At 36.6% G+C, this 22935-nt stretch overlaps 1 pseudogene; it reads left to right on the top strand.

Annotated features, from left to right (window-relative positions):
- The first annotated feature begins 447 nt into the window (after nt 1–447).
- LOC128867064 (uncharacterized) lies at nt 448–20966 on the top strand (annotated as a pseudogene).
- Nucleotides 20967–22935: the final 1969 nt, after the last annotated feature.

Genomic DNA, 22935 nt, shown 5'->3' with positions numbered 1-22935 from the left:
ATGTTGACTGGGTCATGTCGTCCGAATGGATACAAACGCTCCGGTTCTGAAAGTATTCGATGCGGTATCAGCTGGTGGTAGCAGAGGAAGAGGAAGGCCTCCTCTGCGTTGGACAGATCAGGTGGAGAAGACTTGGTTTCACTTGCAGTGTCCAACTGGCGCCGGTTAGTACGAGAAAGAAACGACTGGCGCGCTTTGTTAAACTCGACCAAAATCGCGTAAGCCGTTATCGCACCAATTAAAAAGAAGAAGATATAAATACTACGAATTTTAAAGTTTTTAAATAGTTTTCAAAAACATTTGTCGAAATGTTGTTTTAAACCTCGAAGCTAACCCACTTTGATGACACCACTGCACTGATAACTTTGTACGCCCCAAACCGACTCAGAACACTGTTGAATTTCTATAAAAACCGCATCGCCTACGTTGCTATCGTGCAATACTCCCGTGAAATTCGTATGGATGAATTGTTGTTACCCTTCAATTCATACATACATATGTATATTATATTTAGTTAAATTTGGTTGCTCCAAGCGCGAACACACAAGACAATAGTACTGCGATAAGAGATTTTGTTGCATCTGTGAATACGGATATTCATTATTTACGAGAATTTTGGTTTTGACATACGCATACGTGCTCACACATACATACATACATATCAACTGCAGGCGGAACTTTTCTCGCCAGCCAACTTGAAAATGTTATCCATTCGAAGTGCACGCAATGCCGGCGTTGTACGAGTAATAGCGTCGAGGTGCACAAACGTACGAAAACAACAACAGCAAGTACCACGAATGCAAGTTGCGTTACAATCGACTGCTGTCAATGTCAAGGTGAATTATTTGTTTTTACTGTGTTCTACTTACAATGGTAGTACAAGCATAGATCGATAGGACTTTGGAAAATGCAAAAGATGGCGCTCATTGCAACGTAAATGGTTACTATATAATAAGTGTTCAGATTTTTAGCTACATTTATTTCATTAATTTTTATTATCGTTGATACAAATGTGGAGATGAAATATTTATACATATATTAAAGACCTGAAATCGAAAGAGATCAAAGCTGAGTTTCATGAAGTTCATGGCGTATCTGTGGGTCATTTCTGTAACTATTCTCGATCAAGTTCTCGATTTAAATAATCGATTTGAGGTCGAAATGAAGTTTAAGTTTCTGTAAAAAAATTAGTTGAATTGATTAAAAATCGTGGCAGTCAACTGACGCATTCCATTCCATTTCAGTACGAATACTCGTTCGAAAGGGTTTTTGTAACAAAGCAAAAGGAATTTTATCGATCATCCCCTCACTTGACTTTGATTTGGTGACAATGCATATGTATTTGGTTTGTTGTATACTATACAGTTTGTCAAGAAAATGTTTTGACATACTCAAATATTCAAGTCATTTACACTCACAAAATTCTTTCATTAACTTGCATAGCAAGCACCAACAAAGCAAGCACAAACAAAGCAAGCACAAACAAAATCAAAAAAACAAAACAAATGTATCTCTCAGCTGTTCAGAAAGTGTTTTACATATCATTTGCGGCATCATTCGCTAAGGTGATTCGATAAACCGTTATCTCACTAAGTTTTTACACACGCGTTAATCACCGACCTGTCAGAAAATGATAGTGAGAGTGCTTTGTTGATCAAAATATCAAATCGTACGTAAAATATTATATAAACAATACAAAAATGCCTGGAAAATGGACATCGTTTGAGCTGACTCGGTCGGTATATTATAAAGGGTCTTCCAATAACAGGTGTTATTTTGAATACCCCGCTGTTTCAGTAGATATCACTTTTGAAGCTGCTATTTTTTGATATTTGAGAAGTAGAAACTACGCCATTAATAAAAATGTAACGATACACGCTTAACCGTTTGAGTGCTAAGCGATTTTCTTTAATACATACGAAAATTGCGAAGCAAAATTTGGTCTAAGAAAACTGAAATATGATGGCTTTACAAATATAAGCATAGAGAACACAAAAAATTACATATTTCAATAATTTTATTTTTATTTTGTAGACTAAACTATTAGTTATGATTATAAGAAAAACTTATTTACATTTTTTTAATATCATCTTTTTTTTTTTTACAACAAGTTCCGGCATTATTATTCAAATTTTGGCACATTTGTGGTTCCCCACACATGTACCATGCACACCTTTTTTGCAAATGTTGCATATTAGCCGGGAACGCTTTGGATTTTTAGATCCTTTTACACTACATACTACACATTTGCGCAATTTATTTTCAAAATATCGATATTGAACGAAAAATAAAAATTGTTTTTAACGGTCTCAACTAATTTATACTTTTATATGACATAAATTTTTTATAAATATCGCAAAATAATATTCAACACGTTCCTAGCCGAACGCCAAATGCACAGGGATGCAATCGTCGCTATAGCAACGCGCCGCAAATTTGGAGTAATTAGTTATCGTCGCTATATCGACGAATCGCACTCAAACGGTTAAACAACTCATTGAAATTATAAAAATTCACTATAAAAATGGTATAAATTTGGCAGAGATGGTTCGTAAAACTCGAACATTTTCGGGTCATCGTGAATCCCCGTGTCGGACCGCAATACAGAAATTGGTGGAAAAAATTCAAGCAGTTGGGGCAAGTTAGTGATGTGAAGAATAAAACCCGTGCACGTCGCTCAAGAATAGCCGAAAATATTGCAGTTGTAGCCGAAAGTGTTGAAGAAACCCCAGGTTTGTCCATTCCTCGTCGTTCTTTGGAATTCAGCATTCCACAAACGTCATTGCATCGTATTTTACATAAAGATTTGGGTCTTAAGGCTTATAAAGTGCAATTAACACAGGAACTCAAGCCGGCCGATTATCAAAAACGTCAAGTCTTTGCTGATTGGGTCGTTGAAATGCATGAAAATGATCTGGAATTTCATCAAAAAATCATCTTGAGTGATGAGGGCCATTTTCACCTCGTTGGCTTTGTCAACAAGCAAAATTGTCGCACCAGGCTCAGAAAATCCAAGACTTATTGTTGAAGAGCCATCTATCCTCAACGTGTGACTGTTTGGTGCGGTTTATAGTCCGGCGAAGTCATTGAAAATGAAGCTGGAGCAACAGTTACAGTGAATGGATTGCGCTATCGAGAGATGTTTAACGATTTTTTATGGTCTGAAGTGGATGGTATTGATCTGGACAACGTTTATTTTCAACAAGACGGCGCTACGTTCCACACAAGCAACGAAACCATTGATTTTTTACGGGAATAACACCTCTTATTGGAAAACCCTTTATATTTAAATTGCACATGCACCCTGTTTGGGTGTTTGGCCGAGTTTCTCCTTCTATTTGTGGCGTGCGTTTTGATGTTGTTCCGCAAAAAAGGGTCCTACAGTTTCAAGCCGACTCCGAACGGCAGATATTTTTTATGAAGAGGTTTTTCATGCCTGCCGAGGAGCGACCGCTATTAGAAACAACTTTTTCTTTATTTTGGTGTTTCACCGAGATTTGAACTTACGTTCTCTCTGAATTCCGAATGGTAGTCACGCACCAACTCATTCGGCTATGGCGGCCGCTTATATTACATATATTAAAATTATACAATAGGTAAAAGTTTGCAGTAGTTATCAGAAATGTTTTGTTAAACCAGTCAAATTATTTGTAGCTTAATATGTATGTAATGTATACAATGAAAATAGGCTGGAGACTAAATCTGTATGTTGATGACCATGGAAAATACCTGACCACGCCGAACGTATTTGGTGTAGAGAAGTAGGCGCGAATCCGCAGATTTCAACAAAAAATCTTGCTAGTGAGCTTGAAGATTAGTGTGGGGTCGAATTTTCTCATGAAACAGTCCGGGAAGTTTCACAATTCTACCTCACCAGTTGCTCGATAGAAACTTTTGCTCTCTGCACAGCTTATTGAAAAGAGGTTATCATTTGCTGGAACGTATTTGTTTAACTCAACCAGATAGCTATTGCAATGATGTGATATTCTACGCTTAGGCGGATATTGCACCAGTAAAGAAGAATAAGAAGAAGAACAGGGATTATCAAATTCACTGAGAGAGAACTGAGTAGCTGGTAGCGGAATACTTAGTGTCTGTATTCTCTCAAAAGCTATAGATTACAGTTTTAAATTTGGCATGAAAAATTGGACGTCAGATAAATTTGGTTACAAAGACACTCAACTTTCATGAATTACAAATACAATAGTTGAGATTGACAAAATTGTGAAAGGTATTGAAAATTTAGTGGGTGACAGTGAATCTCTGGAGACGTCTTAAAAGAAGTAGTTTTCTAGTGTACATCATAAATAACAACAGACAGGGATGTACACTAATACCTAGGGTTTCTTTAGTTATTTTCGAGTCAGAATCGAGAAAGATCAAAAATGTTGCCTTTTCTACATTTTTCCAACTTTAGAGATTATTTATTGCTGAATTCTTTAATAGTGACTATGAATTTAAAAAAAGTTTAAACTTTAAATACCTCCCCTTAATTACTAAGGGATTCACCAAGTTCACCAATTTGGCCCCCATGTAACTTTTTTATTTAAGAATAAAAAAAGGGCATTGGAAAACTGTTCACGTCGAATCAAGACGATATATGCCTTCTCATTTTGAGGGCTTTCCGATATCCCTTTTGTTTACGTTGAAAATAAGTGTATAGGACTAAACAAATTTAATGAACTATTTTCCTATATTTTCTCATATTTTTCTTATATTTTTGCTTATTAACTGACCCGAGTACTTAAACGAATTTTGGTCTATTATTTTTGAACAAATTTTAATTAAAATTTTTTGTTTATGTTTACCTTTCAATAGACTCACAATATAGACAGCAAATCATTTGTGGATTCTTTGGATGCTGAATGGCAACAGGCGCTACCCTACAAAGCCATACCAGGCCTCACCAAATACCAAATGGTGCGTGGCTTTATGAAAGGCGGTAAGTTTAGAATTTAATAACTTTTGTTCTTCTAATAACGAACTTTGTGATGCTTTTCATTTTTTAGGCGACTTTGCTGATATGTCGCTGAATGATTTGCTCCTAAAATGTCGCGAACGTTTCGGTGACACTTTTCGCATGGCTGGCGTTTTTGGACAGCCAACCACAGTGGTACTTTTTAATGTAACCGATTTTCAAAAAATATTTCGCACTGAGGGTATTTGGCCTATACGACCCGGCGGTGAAGTGGTGAAACATTATCGCCTTGAGCGAAAGGACGGGTTTTTTAGTGAAACGGTTGGCTTGGCCGCGCAGTAGGTTGAATACGGATAATGAACGGAGTTTTTGATCTATAAATCATTATGCTTTTTAAATTATTTCTTACTTGAATAGCGGCGAAGAATGGGGCAAATTCCGACATGCTGTGAATCCCATTTTAATGCAACCGAAAAATGCTAAGCTCTACTTGAAACCCATGCAAGAGGTTAACTTGGAGTTTATACAGAGGTAATTGTAAAATCTCTGTACATGGGATTTTAGTAAGAAAATTATGTCCATACTTTACATTTGATTAAGTTTAAGTTTCTCTTGAGGTTCATTTGGTTTAAAAAAATCGTATAAATCTAAAATTGTACAAGGTATGGAAATGTAGATATCAAATGGAAGGCTACATTGCATATAAAACTATGAATGATAAGACAACAACTTTAAAGGAAATTTTTCATGGGTTTCCACAGAATATCTACGAAAGAAAATTAATATCTCATTTGATATGCCGATTTCTGTAACTTAGGCCTTTTGTTTGTTGGAGGATGGTTCCATGTTTAGAAGTACACGCAAGTGGGGAAAGTTACTTACCGCCATTCACTTGGGAGTGGTCAGGACGATTCCTCTGCGTAAAGTTCAAGCGTGGGATTAACCCACGTATCCTCTGGGTAGCTTCCGAACACCCGTTCGGGAATGAGCTAACGTGAGGGTTTGGGACCCGCCACTTAAAAATCCCCCCCAATGAAAAGACTTACAAAGTCGGATGAGAACTACTTTACTGATGACGACCCCTGCAAACGAAGTAAGGATAACGATTTGACGGCATGCACCTGGAATGTCCGGGCACTTAATGAGGAAGGTGCCTCTGCCCGGCTGGTTGATGTCCTCGTGAGAGTAAAGGCTGACATCACTGCCATGCAAGAAATGCGATGGAAGGGGCAAGGCAAGAAGAACATAGGACCTTGCGACGTCTACTACAGCTGCCATGTAAAGGTGACGGATTTGTTGTGAAAGAGAGACTTCGTCGCCAAGTACTGTTGTTCACTCCGGTGGACGAGCGTCTCTCAACAATCCGCATCAAAGCCCGTTTTTTTAACATATCGCTAATTTACGCCCACGCCCCGACGGAAGAGAAGGACGATGCGACCAAAGATTCCTTCTATGAGCGCTTGGAACGTTCCTATGAGCGCTGCCACGACATAAAACATAATAATATACATAAAAATCGTGCTTGGCGACTTCAACGCCAGGGTGGGGGAGGAGGTAATTTTTGGTCCCACAGTCGGAAAATTCAGCTTGCACAACGAAACATCCGGTAATGGACAGAGGCTGATCGACTTCGCCGGAGCCCGAAACATGGTAGTCTCAGCACCAGATTCCAACATAAAAACACACACCAAGCTACCTGGCTATCTCCTGATAGAAAAACGCGAAACCAGAGCGATCATGTTGTGATAGATGGAAGACACGCTTCTAGTGTTTTATATATACGTACGATCCGAGGACCCAACATCGCCTCGGATTATTACTTTGTAGCAGCCAAACTGCGCACGCGCCTCTGTTCACCAAAAAACGTACATCTACCTATGCAAAGTATGTTCAACATCGAAATGCTGCAATCACAACAGACAGCCAGAAGATTCGCCACTCGACTCTCACTCCTACTCTTAGAGAGTACTGCCCAACAAACCGGCAACACGAGCAAACCGGCGAGCCCGAAAAAACAATTGGTACGACGAGGAATGTCATGCTGCCGCAGAAAGAAAAGATGCTGCCTATAGAGCCACGCTGCGATCGGACGCAACGCGAGCCATGTGGGATCGCTACAGAGAGCTAAGAAAGGAAGAGAGACGTATTATACGACAGAAGAAACGAGAGGCCGAAATACGTGAGTGCGAGAAGCTGGAGATACTGGCCAATAGGAACAACGCCCGAAAATTCTACCAAAAAGTTCGGCGACTTACAGAAGGTTTCAATACCGGGGCGTTTTCCTATAAGAACAAAGACGGCGATCTGCTGACTGACATCCCGAGCATACTTAAATTATGGAGGGAACACTTTTCGAACCTGTTAAACAGTGATAACTGCGCATGTCACAGAGAATGTGAAGATCCCGATACCCCAATCGTCGACGACGGAATTGACGTTCCGCTAACGACCATGACGAGAAGAGAGTAGCGATAATGCGGCTAAAGAACAACAAAGCCGCGGGCGCCGACGGACTGCCGGCTGAGCTATTCAAACATGGCAGCGGAGAGCTGGTAAGGAGCAGGCATAAGCTTCTATGCAAAATATGGTCGGATGAAAGCATGACTGCAGATTGGAATTTAAGTGTGCTTTGCCCAATCCATAAGAAGGGCCGTCCTGCAATCTGTGCCAATTACCGCGGGATTAGTCTTCTAAATATCACCTATAAGGTTCTAGCGAGCGTATTGTGGGAAAGGCTGAAGCCCACCGTCAACCAACTGATTGGATCTTATCAATGGAGTTTTAGGCCTTGAAAGCCTACCATGGACCAAACATTTACAATACGCCAAATATTGGAAAAGACCCATGAAAGGAGAATCGACACACACCATCCTTTCGTTGATTTCAAAGCTGTATTCGACAGTACGGAAAGGAGTTATCTATATGCCGCGACGTCTGAATTTGGTATCTCCACGAAACTAATACGGCTTTGCAAGATGACGTTGCTCAACACCAGCAGCGCCGTCAGAATTGGGAAGGACCTCTACGAGCCGTTTGATACCAAACGAGGAACTTAATCGCTCAGGCACAATATTTTATAAGAGCGTACAATAGTTGGCGTATGCCGATGATATTGACATCATCGGCCTTAACAACCGCGCTGTTAGTTCTGCCTTTTCCAAACTGGATAAAGAGGCAAAGTACCTCCTGTCTTCAAACAACCAGTCGGCGCACTCGCGTATCGGCACCCACGTCACTGATGACAGTTATAATTTCGAGGTTGTAAAAGACTTCGTCTATTTAGGAACCAACATTAACACCGATAACAATGTACGCCTTGAAATCCAACGTAGAGTTTCTCTTGCCAACAAGTGCTACTTTGGACTAAGTAGGCAATTGAGTAGTTAAGACCTCTCTCGACGAACAAAACTAACATTCTACAAAGCTCTCATCATGCCCGTCCTAACGTATGACGCAGAAGCGTGGACGATAACAACATACGATGAAGCGACGCTTGGAGTGTTTGAGTGAAACATTCTGCGTAAAATTTTTGAACCTTTGCACGTTGGTAACGGCGAATATTGCAGGCGATGGAACGATGAGCTTTACGACGCCATACACATAGTGCAGCGAATAAAGATCCAGCGGCTACGTTGGCTGAGTCTTGTCGTCCGAATGGATACAAACGCTCCGGCTTTGAAAGTATTCGATGCGGTACCAGCTGGTGGTAGCAGAGGGAGATGAAGGCCTCCTCTGCGTTGGAAATATCAGGTAGAGAAGGACTTGGCTTCACTTGGTGTGTCCAAGAAACGACTGGCGCGCTTTGTTAAACTCGTCCAAAATTGCGTAAGCGGTTATCGCGCCAATTAAGAAGGAGAAGAAGGACTTTTTGTTTTTGTAACCAAACTAAAAAACAAGCCAAGCCTTCCAGAATTCCAGGGTTTACTCCGACCTAATTGTGGTCACTTGAGAAAACGTTATTAGACAAATAAGAAAATGAAAGTAGTTAAAGGTGACTTTAAAGTTAGGATTAATTTAGCTGCTCGGTTAGTAAAGCTCACTACTTTTATTCGTTAGACGTGCCTTAATGGAGTAAGTATGTATGTTTATTCCTTCACAGAATTCGTGACATACGTGATCCACAAACCCTAGAGGTGCCAGACAACTTTGTGAATGACATGAATCGACTCGCCTTCGAGTCAGTCGCAGTGGTGGCTTTGGATCATGAATTTGGTTTGATTCGCAAGAATCCCGACTCAAAAGAGGCCGCAATGCTCTTCGATAATTTAAACGTTTTTATGAAATCATTCTATGATTTAGGTGTGAAACCATCACTTTACAAATACATAAAAACACCCACATATCGACGCTTCGAAAAATCGATGGACTCAATATTCGATATAACAAGTAGATTTGTCAATGACGCTTTAGTGCGCTTGGAACAGAATCCTTCAAATGAGGGAGAAGAGCGCAGTGTGTTGGAGAAGCTTCTGAAAATTGATCGCAAAATTGCTATCATAATGGCGATGGATATGCAAATGGCTGCTGTGGATACGGTAAGTCATAGTAGTGCCAACAATTATAGTACATAACCTCATTCTTCTGAATTTTACAAATTCTCACAGACATCTTCCGTACTAGCAGCCGTCTTTTTGTGCATTGCTAAGAATCCAGAGAAACAGCAAAAGTTACGTGAAGAACTTTTGAATGTGCTGCCACACAAGGATGACCAGTTCACCATGGAGAACATGAAAAACTTGCCTTATCTGCGCGCCTGCATCAAGGAGGCGCTACGTCTCTACCCACTTGCTTTTGGTAATTTACGTGAAACCGGCGTTGACTTGGTATTGGGTGGCTATCAAGTGCCAAAGGGTACACGTGTTTTTATGACTTCCATTATGCTACTAAATGATGAACAGTTTTTTCCACGAGCACAGGAATTTTTACCCGAACGTTGGTTGCGCCATCCGGCTGAATCGACGACGACCGAAAGCGAAAAATTAGTTGCTGATAATTTGAACAAATTTATTTATTTGCCATTTGGTTTCGGGCCACGTAGTTGTGTGGGCAAGCGAATTGTGGAACTGGAGTTGGAAATGTCATTAGGCAATGTGGTGCGACACTTCCAAATCGAATTCAATCACCCATCGGATAAGCCTTTTGTAAACCATTTTCTTAGTACGCCACGCATTCCACTGAAATTTAAGTTTATTGATTTGAATTATTGAGAGATTTACTTGTATGTATTAGATTATGTTTATGTAGTGAACTGATTGAATGTTAAAAGTATTATATTACAATATATGTATATATGTATATTATATATATTGAATGTTATTACAAAAAAAAACAGACAAAAAACAAAAATACAGAAAGAAAAAACACATCGGGAAAGTAATGAAGAAAAATGTGTTTTCTTTAGATTTTCAACTTACATAAATATCTTCTGCCAAAACAAGCTCAGACATACATACATATGTAGATGTTGTTTAATTTTTCTAGCTTGCAAATAGAGTCCTGATTCAGAGTCTGAGGCATATTTGTATACGTACATACATATGTATGTATGTGTGTCATAGAAAATGAGAATTAAGTATATGTATACAATAGAACTGTTTAATTGCGACAGCCAGATCACAGTGGGTAACATCCGGGCTATTTTGGCACTTATAGCATGTCCAGCAGGCTTAAATGTGTGCGCGACGGGTGACACTCGTACTTGCTTCGTGTCACGCATACTTGTTGTCGGCTTTTCCATGATGAAAATCAAAAATTTTAGATATTAGCGTCATGCACCCGACACCCACACATAGTACATACATACATATAAGCTGCAGGACATGCATGCTCGAGCGTCACCAGGAGCTATTAGACATATGAGGTTTCACCAGGCAGCGGTACCTGTACTCGTACTCTAATCTGTGTAATGACTGACTCAGAAGCCAGTACCCAAAAACGGAACCTTATTACCTGGAATCACTAAATTCGCTTGTTTCAAATATCTAAATTTAATATCTAACGATGCATAGGAGAGGGCTTTATGCTTCAAATTCACAACAAAAAATTGAAGACTACCGTGATTGGCAAAAATTATGCTCCAAATTCTACGGGTTGCCATCGTGTTTTAGACGCTACTTAATTCGTTTGGCATAGACGCATATCTTCACTTAGTGGAAAAGGTTGAAAATCAATACTGGCTTATTCGCCACCTAAAAGTCATTGAACTGTGCGGTAAAAAATACACTGCCGAATATGATAATTTATTAACTTCCCTTCCGTAACAACTTGCGAAAATAAGAGATGAGATCTACGATTTCACAAGAGAGGTTGAATGGAGCAGCACAAATTTGCTGCAGACCAGCGATGAGACGAAATCAAATTATAGTTTTTTTTGTATTTTCGTTCCAGCAAATGTTGGTAATTGCGATTTAGATTCAGCTTTTTTTTTTAAATACGTTTTTTGTTTGTTTTATTATTAATATTATAGTGTTTTTAGAACAGTGCACTTAGTATGTTGTTATGCGTCTAAATAAGTATGTCTATTTATAAGGGGTTCCTCACGTTTTATAAATAAATTATTCTAAAATAAACTATAAATATTTAATTTTGTATATTTTACGAGGGCTGCCTTTTATATTTTGCGTTCAACAATGAAAACGTAGTAAAGTAATAATGAAAATGGCTTTATTGTTTTACAAAATAATCTTCTTGGAAGTCAATACAATTCTGCATTCGCTTGAACCAATTTTCAAAACACTTTTTCCACTTCGAAGTGGATACCTCCAGAAATAGCTGTTTAAAGGCAAGCTATTCAAGTGCTAAAAAACGTTGACTTCGCAATTTTTTTTTATCATCGAAAACAAAAAGAAATCATTAAATGCTAAATAAGGGGCGTAAGGTGGAAGAACCATTAATTTGATCTATTGAGTGCTCAAAAACTATCTTGAGTGATCTGACATTATTTTGGTGAAGGATTATTGGCTTTCGGTGGTTGGTTTTCCTTAATTATCTGAAAACTTCTGGCAAAAAGTGATTGTGTACCACTCTCAGATCACTCATGATCAGAAAACTGGCGACCACTTCAGTTCGATTTGGAATGCCCAAAATGCCGATTGAAGTTTTTTAAGTTTCAGTTCATTTGAATGGATCCAAGATTTGTCACCTGTTCCGATGCTATAGACATGCTTTGAAGCACCGCAACTGAATTTGTTGTACATTTCTTTAACCGAATCGACTAGACCTTTTTTGGTCAATTGTCAAATAATGCGAGAACCAACCTTCTTGCCAACGAAATGTTTATGCAATAAACTTTTTCCTATACCACGCGTTGTGTCACATGTCGATCTATCGTTACCAATTGATGAACAACATCGATTGTTTCTACAACAACAATCGATTTTAGGCAGCCTTTACGAAATTCATTCAGCAAGTATCGTTTCACGCTGGCTAAGTGTGGTGGTTCAAAACCAAAAGTCGAAGTAAGTTCATCATTTCACTCCTGTCTCGATAATCCATATCGAAAATCGTAGTAGATGATCGTACGAAAATTGCCCCGAGCTAATTCCATCTATTGGGCGATATGAGTTTTTTATCTCATTGTTTATTGGTATTTTTTGGGCTAAACTTACATGTAACATTTTCACATGCGAGTCTTACTTGTTCTCTTTTCAGTGAGATAAAAAATTGATATCGCCCAAACGTTGGAATTGTCCGATGATTTAGAGAAAAATACCAAGTAAATCGTAAGCGAAAACGTAGCTTGTAAGTTTATTCTAAAAAATACCAAACTTTTCGATATACATATGTAAGTATCAAATCGCAGCTGATCACACAATGTGTTGTAAATGCGCAAATATAGAGGGCAACCCTCTTTATACATACATATTTATGTATGTATATGGGATTATTTTACACAGAATTCCTCCAAAGAAAATCCTGGATGCCCGCTTGTTTCTTCTTCTTATTTTTGATTACCGTTAGAACAATAGAAAAGCATAGTGACCTTTGCCTTTCAAACTACCAGATCGCAAAAACAAAAACAAACAAACAAACAAACAAATTAGCTTTTCCACTGTATGTATGTCCACTGTATGTATCCACATACATATGTACATATGATTATTTGAAAGAAAAGAAAAAATAAACAACAAGAAATCTACGCAGCATTGAACTCAGTTTTGTTTACAGATAAAAATTACGACCAAGAACAACATTTTATTATATTACTTAGCAAGCAATCTTATCATACATACATACCTGCGCCGCTATCAAATTGTGGCTTGTCAGCATATCTACGATAGTTCTGCTTTCTTCTCTAGACAGAGCTAGTACGAATCGGATGTATTTATCTGCACTCTGTGGCCAGATTATTCCTTATCAGAGTATAGATACAATATGTAAAATTTTGAAGTGTAGCAAGTATGCCACTGATTAAATAATATCAGTTTTCAACTTTTACATATTTTCAATTATTTCCACATATGTATGTACATGTGATTATCTTATCTTCTCCATAGTCCTGTCCGTGCAGTTCTGCTACTGCAAAGATAATTCAGCTATGGGAATTCGAACTGACTGGTTGTGGTTAATGCAGCGCGCAATACGAAAATAAAATACAGTAGGTTCTGTTTTTATGCGGTAGATACGTTCCGCAAGAAACAGCATAAAAAAAAAAACAGTATAAAAAAAGCTACTAGTTCTATAGTAAAATTATAGATACGTTTCAAAGTGCTAAAACCGCATAAATCTGAAATAATGTAATAAAATCGCATAAAAAAGGACACTAGTCCCATATTATAACTATAGATACGTTCCATAGACCGCATGAATCTGAAATAATTAAATAAAATCGCATAAACAAAATATTGTATTTTTGAAAATTATATCTTTATTTAAGAAACGTCAGAATCGAAAAATGAATTTAAGTCAGAAATAGAATCAGACAATACCCACATGTTGCGCGTTCGTTTAGGATTTGGCGTAAAATCACTTTCGTCACTTGAGGAAATGTACACGTCTAATCTAGATATGTAGTAATGCAGGCGGTTCCATACTTGTAGGGTTAGCATTTATGATGTAATCTGTGATGAGTTTTTGCTTAGCTGGTTTAGAATCTTGTTTATATGTACAATTCCCGATAGGTCGACATGCATTTTGTAATTAAAAAAAAAACCGCACTATTTCAAAACCGCATAAAAAAAAGCCGCATAAAAACAGAGCCTACTGTAAATAATTTACCTATCAGTTCAATTTCATAACTCAAACGAAACACTTCTAAAGTGAGGCTTATTCTATTAACACAAAAACGATTTAAATTGCTAAACAGATATATATACATACATACACACATATGTACGTACAGCCAGATACATTGTCCTATAGTATATTTCTTTGTTTATATTTTGAGTATTTATGTGAGTGTACTGAAAATGTCAATACTTTGTCGCAATGTCGGCATATCTCTCTCTCGAATGAGTGTACTCGGTGAGAAGCAACAAAAATTACAGCAATACCAAATTGTGCTGCAGTCGACAGCCAGCGATGTCAAGGTAAAGTAACCCAACAAACCTTTTTCTTTGATATCAACTTGAGATGCATTTGATATGAAATACATAGTTTTCTCAAATCTCCAATAGCATTTTAGCGAACGGGTTATAGGTTTCTCAACTTATAAGGGGCTTATTTTACATGGATATTTTCCTAGTTATCAAGTTGAGATGTCGATGGTCGTTCGCGTCCGGCCCGTTTTTTATGAAACTACTTCACGGTGCATGTTTCATCCCATTTGTATATGATAAAATAAAAAATTTTGAAAAAATTTCTTTAGATAATTTAGTTAAAACTTAGAAGATACCTTCTGAAATTTTTTATAATTTTCTGTTGGCGTTATATAGTAGAAATAAGGGCCGACCCATCGACATGGGATTAAGGTGCAAATGGAATGACATGGGATTAGGGTTAATTCTCCACTTCAACACTTATTTGTAATTTTAACTAACCACCCGTACTTTGTTTCACACAGGTTTAACATAAAACAACCCCGGGTTGGGTTTAGTGTAACGACGTATGAGCAATTTTAGGCAAGGTATAATGATTATTTAATAAAATTTGGTGCAGATCTTATGGAGTAGTGCCGGAACAGCCTTTATAATTCCTGGTATTCTGGAAATAATAGCTTTGCAATTATTTGACTTCAGCAACTTCACTATAATTTGGCACATCATAGCACTTGGGCTGAAAAGTCTCGGGCCTAACAAAGAAAACACGTTTTTTTTTGTTCAAAATTAACTTTATTCATCAACGTAATTTCTATCGAGAACAACGCAATTGTGTGTTACTTAATCCCACAAAATGTGGAGAAAATTCATTGTATCAGTTTTTTATTGTGCTAAACGTTAGTGTTTGCTCATCGCATATTCATTTTAGTTCTTAGATGTATTTTTGTCTTGTTCATTCACGTCGCAAGTCATGAGAAATTATTTCCACGAAAATGTTCACGCTTCAAAACCGTTTTTTCGGCGTGATGAAAAGCATTAATATGGTTCGCACATCAAAACACTTGAATTCGTTTATGATAAAATATGTCAAGCTTTACAATGAAAGGTCAGATGACACCTGACAACACTAAAAGTGCCCAAGGACAAAAATATAAATAGCAACTCCCGTATGTAGCCACAATAAAAAAGAAGTGTGAAACCCTCATTTGAATATTCTGTTAAGAAAATATCCATTAAGAGCTTTATAGCAACCAATTATGTGCGATTTTTTGTATTCTAGATTGAAAATGCTGAGAACAAATCAACACAAAACCCATTCGATTTGGAGTGGCAGCAAGCGCTACCTTACAAATCCATGCCCAGACTGACGAGATACCAAATGTTTCGGGGCTTTGTGAAAGGAGGTAAGACGAAATTAAAGTTTATGAGAATTAGAGATGTTTTCCAAAATGAGTAATGCTGGACAGCAGGAATTTTAGTCCCCTGAAAAAAAACATATGTAGATGTTTAGTATTAGTCGAAAAGGTTCAGCGAACTTTGTAAAAAATATATTAGTTGTAACGATTTTCATATTTACTCGTAGCATACCATCAGCGTCAAAATAAAATGTACGCCATATATTGTTAAGTTTTGACTATTTAAATAAATAAATGTAATTTCAATTATTTTTCATACTTCCTTCAATTATTTAGTTCATGCGAATATAAAATTTTTAAAAATTCGGCGATATTTAATTAAAATTTCAACCAATTTTTACTCAGAATTTTTAGAAAAATTTCAGGTATGCAGTTTAATAGATTGTTTTGGCATTAGAAAGTATAAGTTTCAAGTAGATAAAAAATTACACTGATTTTTAAGAATTTTTTAGACGCGGTGCACTTTCTGATTAACAAGTTTGAAATCTTGATAAAAATTTTACGAATTTTTATAAATTGTGTACAACGTTCGAAGCTTCGCTTTATATGGTTCCTCTTGTGGTATGAACTATATTTTTATAGAAAAATAATTCAAATTACAAAATAAATAAATAAATAGTCAAAACTTATCAATATGGGGTGTTCACTTCATTTTGACGCTGACAGTATATACACAACTAGTGTTTCTTTGAATAATTAAAATCTTAACATTTCAATTATTGATGTACATATCTGATTGCTTTCTATATTTCTTTACTCTTTAGGGGAATTCGTTGATCTCTCCGTAAACGATTTTCTTCTTAAATGTCGTGAACGATTTGGTGATATTTATCGCATGGCTGGTGTTATTGGGCAACTTGATTCGGTAGTGCTCTTTAATGTAGATGATTTCGCGACGGTCTGTCGCACCGAAGGTATTTGGCCAACTCGGCCAGGCACAGATGCCGTCAGATATTACCGTGAATCGCGAAAGGATGGCCTTTTCAAGGAAACCATGGGTCTGAATGACGAGTACGAAAAAATATGTAAATTTGTGTTTTCAGTTCTTATATTTGTCAAAATATTATATGATTTTTCAAATATCTGTCCCAAAATCTAGAGAAAATTAAGCTTTCCAAAGACAAATTCGGTAACTTCTAATTAAAGAAAGAGGTAATATATTTTTCGTTAGAAATAGTGCGTATCTGAATTGAATACAGCAAAATATAGTTTTATAAACTTTCATAAATTTAAAGTAACCTTTGTCTAGTCAAGATAGAGCTTATCAAACTCTGTTTTAGATAGCTGTGCTGAATTTGGCTTTATATGTAGCATTTACTTATGCAATTAAAATATCAGCTGATTGTAAAAACTTTCCACAGTTCAGGTCACCACGCTGCGCGGATATGCGGCGTTATTTGGAAATTATTTATTTATTCTCGAAATGCGAGCTAATTAGAATAATCTGACTTAGCAACTATTACACATAACGGAAAAAGAAAACGCAGGACTCTGTAAGGAATATTAAAGTTGATCAGTTCCAGAAGACCAAATAACGAGACCTTAGGCGAAGTTGCAAACATGTGAATTGTGAATTTGGAAGGTAAGCTGATAAGGGTAGAAATGGAAAAACCATAATCAATTTCAAACCTTAATTGATTGGAAAAGGAACACTGAGCGGTTGAAAGAAGCGAATGATATTGAGTTTATTATTTAAGAAAATGTGATACGAAAGCATTTATTGATACTAAGAGATAATTTATTTATAATACTCCAGTCATATAATTTGTTTAAATCACTTTGTAAAAAGTAAATTTCGACTAACTAGAGCTTCCACTAAAAACTTTTAAGTCATCGGCATTAAGAAAAAACTTTGCATGATGAAAACAAGCCCCAATGTTATTAATGAAAATGTCAAATAAAAGTGCGTATGATTTAGTTTAATATTATTAACCGGCCAAATCCTAGAATGAGGAATGAAAGCATATATGTTGTTCCAAGTTTCAACTAAATAAGTAGAATATTTTTCCTTTTGAAAGATTTATGTTACTAAAGTCCATCGGAAATCCAGACGAAATGCAAGATTCTGAAGAAGCTGTTAGATTGTTTACTAGGTTATTAGAATGAGAATATGGAATGCCCCCAATGCTGATGTGGTTCCATTATACTATTGATAAATAGCATAAAATAATATTGCTCTCAGCACTTTCTTCAAAATTTATGAGCAGGAAGTAAGCTTAGATATGGGTCTGCAGTTTTTCACAGCTTTCAGATTACCAGATTTGAGTATCGGAGTGACGAAAGCAGTTTTCCAACGACTAATGAAACATGAAATGCATAATAATTTTTTTATTTAAAATATTTTGGTTTTAATAATTTTTTTTATATTATTATTTTATTTAATAATTTTTTTGCAAAAAATTTCTGTTTTAAGAAGAAATATAGAATGTTGCCTATTATTTAGTTAGTACCCAAATATTGCACTGATAATTTTCTTACCTTGTTACTCAGCTCAAAGTGTATTATTTTAACTTAGAGAAGAGACTTATCGAAAACCGTGTCTCTATTTTGTTTGACCTACTCTTATTATTAAGTATTCTCCATTTACTACACATAAGCTTTTATACTTTTTAGCTCGTTTATTTAAATATATGTATGAATATTTGCTTTTTCTTCCAAAATAGCGGCGAAAAATGGGGCGAATTCCGACATTTGGTAAATCCTGTTTTGATGCAATCGAAAAATGCAAAACTCTATTTGGAGCCACTACAAAATGTGAATTTGGAGTTTATAGAAAGGTAATTTGAGATATTTGTATATATATATAATTAAGCCGACTCCGAACGGCAGATATTTTTTTATGAGGTACTTTTTCATGGCAGAAATACACTCGGAGACTTGCCATTGCCTGCTGAGGAGTGACCGTTGCTAGAAAAGCACCTTTTTTTATCATTTTGGTGTTTCATGGACGGAGAATCGAACCTACGCACTTCCGAATTGTATTTGAGAATGGTATATATATGTACATATATACTTATAATTGGCGGGTACACCCTTTTCGGGTGTTTGGCCGAGCTCCTTCTCCTATTTGTGATGTGCGTCTTGATGTTGTTCCACAAATGGCGCACTCAAACTCTCCTAAAACCAGTTTGAGATTAACAAAATGCTAAGAGGTGACTACCTTCAGAGAAATCTATAATTATTCTGATAGCCAGGCGGCGATGAAATCTCCTGGTGGGGCTGTCATTAATTCCATCATTGCTCAGAAATGCCCGACATTTCTTAACGAGATGACGTAATTTTTCCGCATCCACTTGATGTAGGTCCCTTTTGATATGGAGACTGTAGGTGTACCTCTTTGATGGTGCAAGTAGAATTGTCACTTCAGCCAACATGCGATGGGTTCATAGTCTGACATGTAATACTACAAAGAGAATTTGCTAAAATTGGAACGTCAGGTGCTCAAAAATGCTACTCAATCGGTCAAGGAAAAATGTCTCTTTGCTAGTTGCTTTGATCACAGGCCTCTGTCTGCTAGGTGGGCATGCTCAAAGATTAGATGTATCTCATTTGGATTGTTGGAGAAGCTGCAATACTGAGGAGGAGGAAGAGTCTGTCAGATATCTTCTGTGCCGCTGCCTTGCGTGTCATGTTAGTAGGTTTATCGATACCTTGAATAATACCGATGACCTTAGGGATGTAAGTGTTACCCAGATCAATGGGCTTGCACTTAACAAGGAGTAACAGGAAACACTCTGGTATTGCAAAGGAATGGTAACGCTCTAAGTGAGTTGGTATAAAGATCGACTCCTACATACCTGCCATCTCAATATTCGCTATAATTAACAAATGCACGGGCGGAAAAGTACACTTTAATGTCATGGCAAAATCGATTCCTCTCGTATTCATTTTCGTTCCGTTGTGATCATAAAAAAAATATTGTCTAAGTCAAAGAGGTATAAAAGCTTTTATCCAACTATTTTTTACTTGACTGCTTTATTTCCTCAAAAACTACACAAAAAAAAATTGTTTTTTCTCACTTTGACTTTTCAAATTCTGTTTAGAATTCGCGATATACGCGACCCACATACCCTGGAAGCGCCGAAAAACTTTCTGGAAGATATCAATCATCTCACCTTTGATTCGGTTGCTGTAGTAGCATTGGATCATGATTTCGGTTTGATACGCAAGAATCCCGACTCACAGGAGGCCAAGATACTTTGCGAAAATATGAGCGCATTTTTAGAGTCCATCTTTGATTTGGGAATCAAACCATCATTCTACAAATACATAAAAACACCTACATACAGACGCTTCGAAAAGTCAATGGATCTTATGTTTGATGTAACAAATCGTTATGTTAACGCAGCGTTGGACCGTTTAGAAAAAAAATCCCGCCAAGGAGAGTGAAGAACGAAGTGTATTGGAAAAGTTATTGAAAATCAATCGGCAGACTGCTATCGTAATGGCTATGGATATGCTAATGGCAGGTGTTGATTCGGTAAGGGCACTACGTGTATACAAACATGTAATAGTTTATAAAGTAAAACAATTTAAATATATTTTCTTATTCAACAGTCATCTAGTGCGATCGCTACCATTCTGCTATGTATCGCTAAAAATCCAGAAAAACAACTCAAACTACGCCAAGAACTCTGTGCTGTGTTGCCACACAAAGACGACCATTTCACTATAGAGAATATGAAACAGTTGCCATATCTGCGCGCCTGCATTAAGGAAGCTTTACGCCTATATCCCATTGGCTTCGGTAGTTTGCGTGAAACTGGTGCTGATCTAGTATTGAGTGGCTATCAGGTGCCCAAGGAGACGCCCGCGCTTATTATTTCGAATATGTTACCAAATGAGGAGCGTTTATTTTCGCGTGCACGTGAATTCATACCGGAACGATGGTTACGCAAACAGGATGCAGCGACAAGTGATGGCAAGCGCCTCACTGCAGATAGTTTGAATAAATTTATTAATCTGCCTTTTGGGTTTGGTCCTCGTAGTTGTGCTGGCAAACGTATTGTGGATATGGAAATGGAATTGACGTTGGGTAATTTGGTCCGCCAATTTCATATCGAATACAACTATCCGACTGATAAACCTTTCAAATATCATCTTATTAGCACGCCGGCGATTCCTTTGAAATTTAAATTTGTCGATTTAAAAAAATAAAGACGTAAACGATGTTTGTTTTATTGTTTGATTACCCTAATCAAAGGCATGTGAATTAAAGTGCTTTACAAAAAGAAATTCCAGTTTTCTTACCAGGATCATCAAATATATTATGTGTTAAGGGTTCTGCCAAAATATTTCGGAAAAATATTAAGATTTACTTATGTGAGCTGGACTTAAAATACCTGAAAATCAAATTTTTTATAAAAGAAATTCATTTTTAAAATTACCTAAAAAATTACCTCAAAAGAGTTTAAGCTTAAAAGGTTTGCATGAAAATATTGCGAAGTTTAGACTACCACTTCATATTTTTTAAATATCATACTACAAAGAAACTATACGAGTACATTGGGTTGGAGGAATAAGTTCATAGCGTTTTTATATTTTCTTTTATTTTACAAGGATTTATTCGCTGTTTGGCAAAGGGTAAGTATTCATCTCAGATCTCTTTCTGCTCTATAAAACTATGTTAATTGTATTTGTGAGTTATTTAGTTTTTTATTAGTTTTGAGGCTTACAAATGGAATACCCAGGCGGCAGATATCAACATTTTCGACACCAGCTCTTCTTTGCTTTTCATCGAATTCAAAACGCTGCCAAAGCAGCACGGGACATTTACGACGTGTATGGAGAAGGTGTCACAGGTGAGTCTACAGCACGGACATGGTTTGCAAAGTTCACAAATGGCGACTCGATTTGACGTCGATGACACGCTCCGCAGCGGATGGCTCTCTGAGTTCGATGAAGAACGTCTCAAATCACTTTTGAAGGAGAACGGTAGCCAAACCAGTCGCGATTATAAACAAAAATTAATTGCGATTATGAAACGATTCTCAATCACATTCATTAATGGGGTTTCATTCAATGATGCCTCACGAGTTCAAGCAAAAAAAGAAAGAAATTCGTCTTTAACCCTACGTACGTAAAAGATAACCAAACGCTTCAGAGGCGCATGCTTTTCTAAGGCGTCAATTTTATACTAACAATGGATATTTATTTAAGTTAATCTAGTCATTTTAAAGGTTTGGGGTATATTCAGAAACGCATTATAAATGCGCAGTAATTGCAGCGCTGGCAACACCGCCAATGTGACAAGTGATGCAATTGATAGATTTGTTGACGATTTGCAAAAAGATTTGTTGCATTTATGAACGTGTTTTACACTAAAATGGAAGTATTATTGAGTTTAGTTGTTGACGATATATTTGAAGTAAAAAGTGATAGTTTTTTGCTAAATTTAAGAAAAAAAAGACGTGTAAAGCTAAAAAGAAAATCACATATAGCAAGATGTTCATTAAAACGAAAAATTCCCAAAAATATATCTTTTTTTCCTAGTCGCTAATGTTTTTTAATTTATTGTGATTGTAATTCATTACTTTTCCAATTTTCAAAAAAAAAAAAAAAAACATTTTTTTGAAACAATTAGAAAATTTTCGCTGCGCGATTTGCCCGTCTATTTTGAAATCTTTATTCACTTTTTTTATTTCTTCCGCCATCTTATTCCACAAAACACTCTTTTTCCTCCTCCCTGAAGCAAATTCACTTTCCATGCTCAGTCGGACTCTGAGAAGCAACTTTACTTCCGATGTACTTAGATAATCGCTAAAATCAAGAAAAATGTAATAAAATATTGTTTTAATAACGTATATTTAATATATCTTTGCATTAAAAGCTAAAAAAATTAGTTTTATACTCACTCTTCATCAGACATCATATTAGCGTAATCAGCGGCAGTATTAAAATTTTTCCTGCAAATAATGCTTGACGTTTGATACAAAAATGGCGTTTTGGAAAGCGATGCATTTGCAGTACTGCCATATTTGCATTTCTGAACGCATTGCCAACACTGCAAAAATACTTTGCGCATTATAATGCGTTTCTGAATATACCCTTGGCATTATTGTAAAAATAAAATGCATTTATATTATATTTTTTTTATATTTTGAGCAATTTTAAACTTAAATCACTA

This window comes from Anastrepha ludens, chromosome 6 (assembly GCF_028408465.1).
Source record: "Anastrepha ludens isolate Willacy chromosome 6, idAnaLude1.1, whole genome shotgun sequence".
Lineage (NCBI taxonomy): Eukaryota > Metazoa > Arthropoda > Insecta > Diptera > Tephritidae > Anastrepha > Anastrepha ludens.
Note: the sequence above shows the minus strand (reverse complement) of the source record. Positions and strands in the feature narration are given on the sequence as shown.